The sequence below is a fragment of the Delphinus delphis genome, chromosome 11, assembly GCF_949987515.2.
Source record: "Delphinus delphis chromosome 11, mDelDel1.2, whole genome shotgun sequence".
NCBI classification, from domain to species: domain Eukaryota; kingdom Metazoa; phylum Chordata; class Mammalia; order Artiodactyla; family Delphinidae; genus Delphinus; species Delphinus delphis.
In genome coordinates this window covers 43,130,065-43,138,678 of record NC_082693.1, presented here as the reverse complement: position 1 = coordinate 43,138,678, position 8,614 = coordinate 43,130,065, and positions in this window count along the sequence as shown.

Sequence of the window (8,614 nt, the reverse complement as noted above, 5' to 3'; positions counted from 1 at the left end):
AGGATAAGGAAAGGTATAGGGAACAAGGCCTGCGGTTTTCCAGTAGGGACAAACCGTTGCAAAATGAGAAAAGAGAAGTTTACTGAATGCAGAGATTTCACAACAGGGAAGAATTTTGATGAAGTTTAGCTTTCCCCCACCCCTCAGTTCCTTGGCCCCTGACCCCCCCCTTAGGTCAGTGACACCTTCTATTGCGTTATATTGTCCCCCAAAGGTTTTTGTGGGGTTTTTTTTCTTCCATCTCTAAAAATTATGTCTTTAGGAACTCTCCAAGAAGAGCATCCAAACCCAGGAGTCTTACTAATAATTTCAGAGCAGAGTCAGAGTGCCTAAGAGAAAAGTATAGAACAATACAAAACAAACTACAGAGCTAACATATGCTATGAAGGAAGATATATGATTTTCTGGTAAAGTCCCAGGTGACAAGCCCCAAATCTGGAACCAGCAAGGGTATATCCTTTATCTATTCCCACGAGGAGTCCTTCAAACATTTAGCATTGTGCCTGGAATCACAAGATAGTCCTTGGCTTGGCAGTTTAATGATAATACTAACATTTATTGACCACTTACTATGTACCAGGCACATGCTAAATCTTTGAATACATTATTTAATATATTTTTTTAAAAACTTATGAAGTAGATGGTTATTACTCCCATTTTACAAATGAGAAAAGTGGAGCTCAGAGCAGTTAAATAATTTACTTAGGCCATACAACCATTAATTGACAGCTATACATTTGGGCATAGGAGGTCTGGTTCTAAAACCATGCTCTAACCCATAATCCACTCCTCTGACCTGTGATACAGGCTCCCTGTATCCCAGTCCTACCTGAAGTACCCTATACCAGTGCCAGATGTTCTATAGGGACCACGAGGAGGAAAAGTATGTGATGTGGTTGGTTTGGGGGAGGGGGTTGGCTCCTCTTTCTTTGTGGAGTAACTGACAAATTTTAACAGTCAGACATTGTTCCAGAAGATGGCTGATTCTTAGCTCTCGAGCCTCTTGAGTAAATGTGCTGTGGAGGGAAGACAATCGGCTGGATAGGAGACATTAGTTCTTGTTGTGACTTTGCCTTAATAAAGTCCTTGTACCCTCTCTGGACTACAGCTGCCACTTTTGGAAAATGGGGAGGCTCAGACCAGAGTTGTTTTTTGTGTGGTTTTTTTTTTGCAGTAGGCGGGCCTCTCACTGTTGTGGCCTCTCCCATTGCAGAGCACAGGCTCTGGACGCGCGTGCTCAGCGGCCATGGCTCACGGGCCCAGCCGCTCCGCGGCATGTGGGATCTTCCCAGACCGGGGCACGAACCCGTGTCTCCTGGATCAGCAGGCGGACTCTCAACCACTGTGCCACCAGGGAAGCCCGCCCTCACTTTTTTTTATGGCCATTTATTGGGGGGCGGGGGAAGCCAGCACCGCGAGGCTTGAAGGATCTTAGTTCCCCCCACCAGGGATCTAACCCACGCTCCCTGAAATGGAAGCTGGAAATCTTAACCTCTGGACTGCCAGGGAAGTCCATGAGCGGTGTTTCATTGTGGTTTTGATTTGCATTTTCCTAATGACTAATGATTTGAGCATATTTTCATGTGCTTGTTGGCCATTTGGATAACCTTTAGAGAAATATCTATTCAAGACATTTACCCATTTTTTAATTGGATTGTTTTTCTGTTTGTTGGTGAGCTCTAAGAGTTCTTTATATACTCTGGACACTAGACCCTTATCAGATATATGAGTTGCAAGTATTTTCTCCTATTTTGTAGGTTGTATGGAACAGATTTCAAGATGATTAATTTGACAACTCTGTGTGCAGGAAAGATTGGAGGAGAAATGAAAGGCAGTAAGACTGACTAGGAAGTCATTGCACTTCTTCAGTTTGCAGTGAACACAAAATAGTAACAGTAGGAAAATGCCCCCAAAAGATTGTGTACCATAAGTGAAATTAGGAAAAGTCAAAGTGTAATGGATGAGAGCCATATTTAGAAGGAGCAAATAACCTGGTGTAGTTTCAGGAAAGCATAATTCTTTTTTTTTTTTTTTTTTTTTTTTTGCGGTACGCGGGCCTCTCACTGTTGTGGCCTCTACCGTTGCGGAGCACAGGCTCCGGACACGCAGGCTCAGCGGCCATGGCTTACGGGCCCAGCCGCTCTGCGGCATGTGGGATCTTCCCGGATCGGGGCACGAACCCGTGTCCCCTGCGTCGGCAGGCGGACTCTCAACCACTGCGCCACCAGGGAAGCCCCTTTTTTTTTTTTTTTTTAATTTATTTAATTTATTTATTTTTGGCTGCTTTGGGTCTTCGTTGCTGCATCATCAGGCTTTCTCTAGCTGCAGCGAGCAGGGGCTACTCTTCGTTGTGGTGTGCAAGCTTCTCATTGTGGTGGCTTCTCTTGTTGCGGAGCGTGGGCTCTAGGTGCCTGGGCCTCAGTAATTGTGGCACATGGGCCCAGCTGCTCCGCGGCATGTGGGATCTTCCCGGACCGGGGCTCGAACCCGTGTTGCCTGCATTGGCAGGCGGATTCTTAACCACTGCACCACTAGGGAAGCCCAGGAAAACATAATTCTATCAACATATCTAAAGCTCTAGCAGCCTAATCACTTAAAGTAAAATGACTGAAGCCCTAACACAATCAGACTCTAACCTGATCAATTATAATAAAATGGCTGAAGTGAACATAAACAGAATCAGTTATATTAACTTGGCTGGAGCTGAAACCCAATCAATTGAATTGTACCTTGTCTTCATGGAAGGGAGAGATAATCTGCATAGAATTCTCCCTCTCCAACCAAAAAAAAAAAATTTTTTTTTGTCACTATGTCTCCTGCGATGTTTAGGGAAGAGCATTCCGTTTGGCCAAGTGAATATCTTATATATTTACAAAGGTGAGGGATGCAGTTCTATTAGACATTAAAATTATCCAGCTAATTTGAATCACTTGTTCACTAAACAACCTTCTGATTATAATATTTGACTTCCAAAATTGCCAACTATTTCGATCAGTCAATAGAATTGCCTAGGCTACTGTAAGTTTTATGTCGAACTATGTAAATGAACTGTATGGCTTATGTATCATGCTCTTTTAAGTTTAGTCATCATAAGTGGGCTCTCCCAAGATGAATTAATTGACCAAAATCAGCTTCTGGGAATTCACGCTGAGGTTTGGATCCTCTTAAAGAAAAAAACAAAAACAAAAAACAACTATGTTTCTATCTCTTGCCACTCTAACATAAACCTAAGTGTGGAAGGAACCACATTTCATGTCCTCAGAGAGAGATAGTGAGAGGAGTTTTTGTTGTTCTGTTTTTCCATTCTAGAATGGAACCAGAGACTCAGAAAAGTGACTCAAATTGCCTAGGGCCATACACAGTTCACAAGATTGACTGAAGCTGAAACCTAATCATTTGAATTGTACTTTGTCTTCATAGAAGGAGATAGTCTGCATAGAATTCCCCTCCTCGGCTTTCCTGGTGGTGCAGTGATTAAGAATCCGCCTGCCAGTGCAGGGGACACGGGTTCGATCCCTGGTCTGGGAAGATCCCACATGCCGCGGAGCAACTAAGCCCGTGCGCCACAACTACTGTGCCTGCGCTCTAGAACCCGCGAGCCACAACTACTGAGTCTGCGAGTCACAGCTACTGAAGCCTGTGCGCCTAGAGCCTGTGCTCCACAACAAAAGAAGCCACCGCAATGAGAAGCCTGCGCACCCCAACGAAGAGTAGCTCCCACTCGCTGCAACTAGAGAAAGCCCGCGCGCAGCAACGAAGCCCCAATGCAGCCAAAAATAAATAAATTAAATAAATTAAAAAAAAAAAGAATTCCCCTCCTCAACAACAACAACAAAAAGTTGTCAATATTTCTCCAGTGATGTTTAGGAAAGAAGATTCTCTGTTTGGCACATGAAAAGATGTTCAACTAATAATAATCACTAATTATTAGAGAAATGCAAATCAAACCTATAATGAGGTATCACCTCACACCAGTCAGAGTGGCTATCATCAAAAAGTCTACAAATAATAAATGCTGCAGAGGGTGTGGAGAAAAGGGAACCCTCCTACATTGTTGGTGGGAATGTAAATTGGTACATCCACTATGGAGAACAGTATGGAGGTTACTTAAAAAATTAAAAACTTGAGTTACCATATAATCCTGTAATCCTATTCCTGGGCAAATATCCAAAGAAAACTATAATTCGAAAAGATAGGGGGGCTTCCCTGGTGGTGCAGTGGTTGAGAGTCCGCCTGCCGATGCAGGGGACACGGGTTTGTGCCCCGGTCCGGGAAGATCCCACATGCCGCGGAGCGGCTGGGCCCGTGAGCCATGGCCGCTGAGCAAGCGCATCCAGAGCCTGTGCTCCGCAACAGGAGAGGCCACAACAGTGAGAGGCCTGCGTACCGCAAAAAATAAATTAATTAATTAAAAAGACAGGGACTTCCTGGTGGTCCAGTGGTTAAGAATCCGTCTTGCAATGCAGGGGATGCTGGTTCAATCCCTGGTCAAGGAACTAAGATCCCACATGCCACAGGTTAACTAAGCCCGCGCACCGCAACTACAGAACCCACACGCTCTGGAGCCCACGCGCCACAACTAGAGAGGAGTCCACGCACCACAACGAAGAGCCCGAGTGCTGCAACTGAGACCCAACGCAGCCAAAAATTAATAAATATATAATAATAAAAAAGATACATGCACCCCAATGTTCATTGAAGCACTATTTGTAAAAGCCAAGACATGGAAGCAACCTAAATGTCCATCGACAGATAAATGGATAAAAAAGATGTGGTATAGGGCTTCCCTGGTGGCGCAGTGGATAAGACTACGCCTGCCAATGCAGGGGACACGGCTTTGTTCCCTGGTCCGGGAAGATCCCACATGCTGCGGAGCAATTAAGCCCGTGCACCACAACTACTGAAGCCCGCGTGCCTAGAGCCCGTGCTCCGCAACAAGAGAAGCCACTGCAATGAGAAGCCCACGCACCGCAACAGAGTAGACCCCGCTCACTGCAACTAGAGAAAGCCCACGTGCAGCAACAACGACCCAACACAGCCAATAATGATAATAATAAAAGATGTGGTATATAATACAATGCAATATTACTCAGCCATAAAAAAGGATGAAATAATGCCATTGCAGCGACATGGATGGACCTAGAGATTATCATACTAAGTGGAGTAAATCAGACCAAGAAAGACAAATATGTGGTATCGCTTATATGTGGAATCTAAAAAAAGAAAATGATACAAATGAACTTATGTACAAAACAGAAATGGACTCAGAGACACAGAAAACAAATTTATGGTTACCAAAGCGGAAAGGAGTGGGGGAAGGGATAAATTAGGAGCTTGGGATTAGCATATACACACTACTCTATATAAAATAGATAACCAAAAAGGACCTGCTGTATAGCACAGGGAACTGTACTCAATAAAAATAAATAAATTAAAAATTTTTTTAAATAAATAAATAAGCGAATTCCCTGGTGGTCCAGTGGTTCGGACTCGGCGCTTTCACTGCCATGGCCCGGGGTCAATCCCTGGTTGGGGAACTAAGATCTCTCAAGCCTCCTGCAGCCAAAAGCAAAAAAAACAAAAAGCCAAAGGAGATGAATGCATTTCTGTTAGCTGAGCACTCTAACTCCTAGCCCAGGGCTTGCTCTGCCTCTTGCTAAAGCAATCATAGATTGCTTCTACTCCAGCCACTGCAGAATGGGAAACAGCACAAACAGCGGTAATCACAGACAGCAGTGTTGGCGGCAGCTACAGCTTATGGCCTGGAGGTGTGGGCACATGCCCTCTACAGGATGACTGGTGAGGACACCTCCCTCAAGTGTTGGGTGCTCAGAGGGGCACTCCCTGACAGTGAAGCAGGTCTTAAGGAAACAGAAGAAGGTAGCTTCTTTCTGACCTAATAACAGTCTGGCTTTGTCTCAGAGGTGTCGGAAGTGTCTCCCCAACATACAGCTATGATGGAACTTAAGACATAAAGAGGAAGCTTCCTGGGATTATATAGCTGCTGTTTTCATCCAAGGGAATGGGTGGGGAGTTCTACCTGGATGAACTCTTAAGACTGCCACCTTGTGATTCAGCCGTACCTCTGAATTATTTTATCATTCTTCCTCATGACCGAATCCATGCAGTCGGCATCACTTTGGTGTGGTGCAGAATTGAACGTTAGCTGTGCACTCAGAGGAATCTAATTTTCTCAGCTCTTCACAGAGCTGAGAGGGTATGGCTAGGAACAGGGATACTTCTTTCATCTTAATAAGGTAGAAGGTCAAGCATGTAGATGCAAGTAAGCTGGTAGATTTGGTATTGGAAAGATAGGGCAGTCTCATCTAATTGCATCTATTTTATCAATGAAATATGGGCAAGGTCATCTGCTGAGAGGGAAGTGGAGGGGGTGCTGGAGATTTTAGAAGAGAGAAAGTGTGAAATAGTTATTGAGTAGAGTAGAAAAAAGAGTTTACTAGGGAACTATAGAATTAGTTGGCAATGTTGGGTTTGGGGGGCATAAATTTGAAGTATACTAGTCAGCAAGATTCTGAGATTTCCTCCATCAATATTTAGCTGCCCAGGTATAGATGTGGAGAAGCTGAATTGTTAGACTTAACCAGAAATGTTTTGTTTGGTTTTGTTTTGCTTTCCAGGAAAGTTCAGGGGAGACGGAGAGGGGCAAGGAAATTTACAGTGTCTACAAGTTTGTAGTTCTGGCTATGAAGGGGAGTGGATGGATTATTTTAAAAATAAAATTAAAAGTAGTACAAATGGTTTAGAGGTCCTTGAGGCAGGAAGGTATTAGGATGGGAGGACGGGTGTTAGGGTATGAGAAGGAAAGGCAGATGGTAAACAGAGAATGGGTTTTTCTGGCCATGCCTCACAGCTTGCAGGATCTTAGTTCAAACCCAGGCCCTGGCAGTGAAAGTGCCGAGTCCTAAACACTGGACCACAAGGGAATACGTACTTTCAGTTTCAGAGGATTTTATCTGGATTGAATTGCTCCAGCTCACTCTTCTTTTCCAACCCTTGGTTTTCCCTTCTTCCTTCTTTCCATCTCTCCTCCCACCAGAGAGAGAGAGGCAATGAAGTCTGCTTTTCATTTCCGGTCTGGACGACTGAGAGGCTGGCTCTCCACCAATCCTCAGATGGATCTCTCTTTTTTCTCTCTCTCCATTCTGGAAAAGGGAAGCTGATATTTGGGGGATGATGTGGCCCAGGAGCCCTTGACCTTCCTCCCCATGGGTATCTCATTCTCTGGCAAATGATCTCTTTGGGGAAAACAAGGCCAGAGTTAGCAGCAACCAGGCTAGGAACGTGGTTTCAGCTGCAACCAGAAAGAGCACAGACAAGAACCAGGGAGAGTGGGAGGCCCTGGTGTGGAGACAGCCTTCAGGGGAAGAACTTTCAACACCAGAGAATCTGGGAAGTGGCCCAGAGACACTGAGCAAATTAGACAACCCTCATCCTGGCTCTCCATCACCATACATGAGACTTGGGGAATCAAAGGGACCCGGGCTCACACAGTGAAGACAATCCCAGGATGCTCCCTTCTTGTTGGTTTGGCCCAGACGATCACTCCAAGAGACTGGAAGCACCTCAGGAAAGCCCTCTGAGTCTTCCCAGGGAGGGCCAGACCAACCTGCCCCGGGGTCCTTGGAAGGAAAGGACTATCTGAGAACTTTGATAGGCAGCTAGACTCCTGGCAGGGAGTGGACCCTGAGCCTCGTCACCATGACCTACGCTACTGTCCCAGGAAAGTGTGGGAAACTTCCCCTCCACCCAAACCTCCTTTTATACCCCTGGACTTCCAGACTCTGTAACTGATCAAACCTTTATAGACTTTCCCCCCACAGCTATGTATTTACACATATTGTTTCTTCTTCCCAGAATTCTGTCCCCCATTTTTCTCCCTAGAAAATTCAGATTCTTCTATTTTCAAGACTAGTTGAAAGGTTACGTCCTCCCTGAAGCCTTCATAGAGAAAGTTAGTCACTCCTTTTTCTGTTTCCCCGAATGTAACTTATCCATTCTCATATCACATCACATGTTTATACATGCGTCTGCTCAAAGGCAAGGCTCACTCTTTTTTTTTTAATATTATTTATTTGAACCAATTTGGCACTTTATTAATTTTAGTTGGTGTGGCATTAATTTTACTTATTTATTTTCCCTATTATTATTATTATTTGGCTGCGTAGGGTGTTAGTTGCAGCATACGGGATCTTTGTTGAGGCATGCAGGGTCTTTTCCTTACAGCAAGCGGTCCACTGGGTTTCTCCCTAGGTGTGGAGCGGGCTCCAGAGTGCACGGGCTCTGTATTTTGAACAGCGTGGGCCCTCTCGTTGAGGCCCGCAAGCTCTGTAGTTGTGGCACGCGGGCTTAGCTGCTCCCGCCCCGGCATGTGGGATCTTAGTTCCCCAACCAGGGATCGAACCCGTGTCCCTTGCATTGGAAGGCGGATTCTTAACCAGTGGACCAGCACGGAGTCCCAAAGCTCACTCTTTTTTTTTTTTGCGGTAGGCAGGCCTCTCACTGCTGTGGCCTCTCCCGCTGCGGAGCACAGGCTCCGGACGCGCAGGCTGAGCGGCCACGGCTCACGAGCCCAGCCGCTCCGCGGCATGTGGGA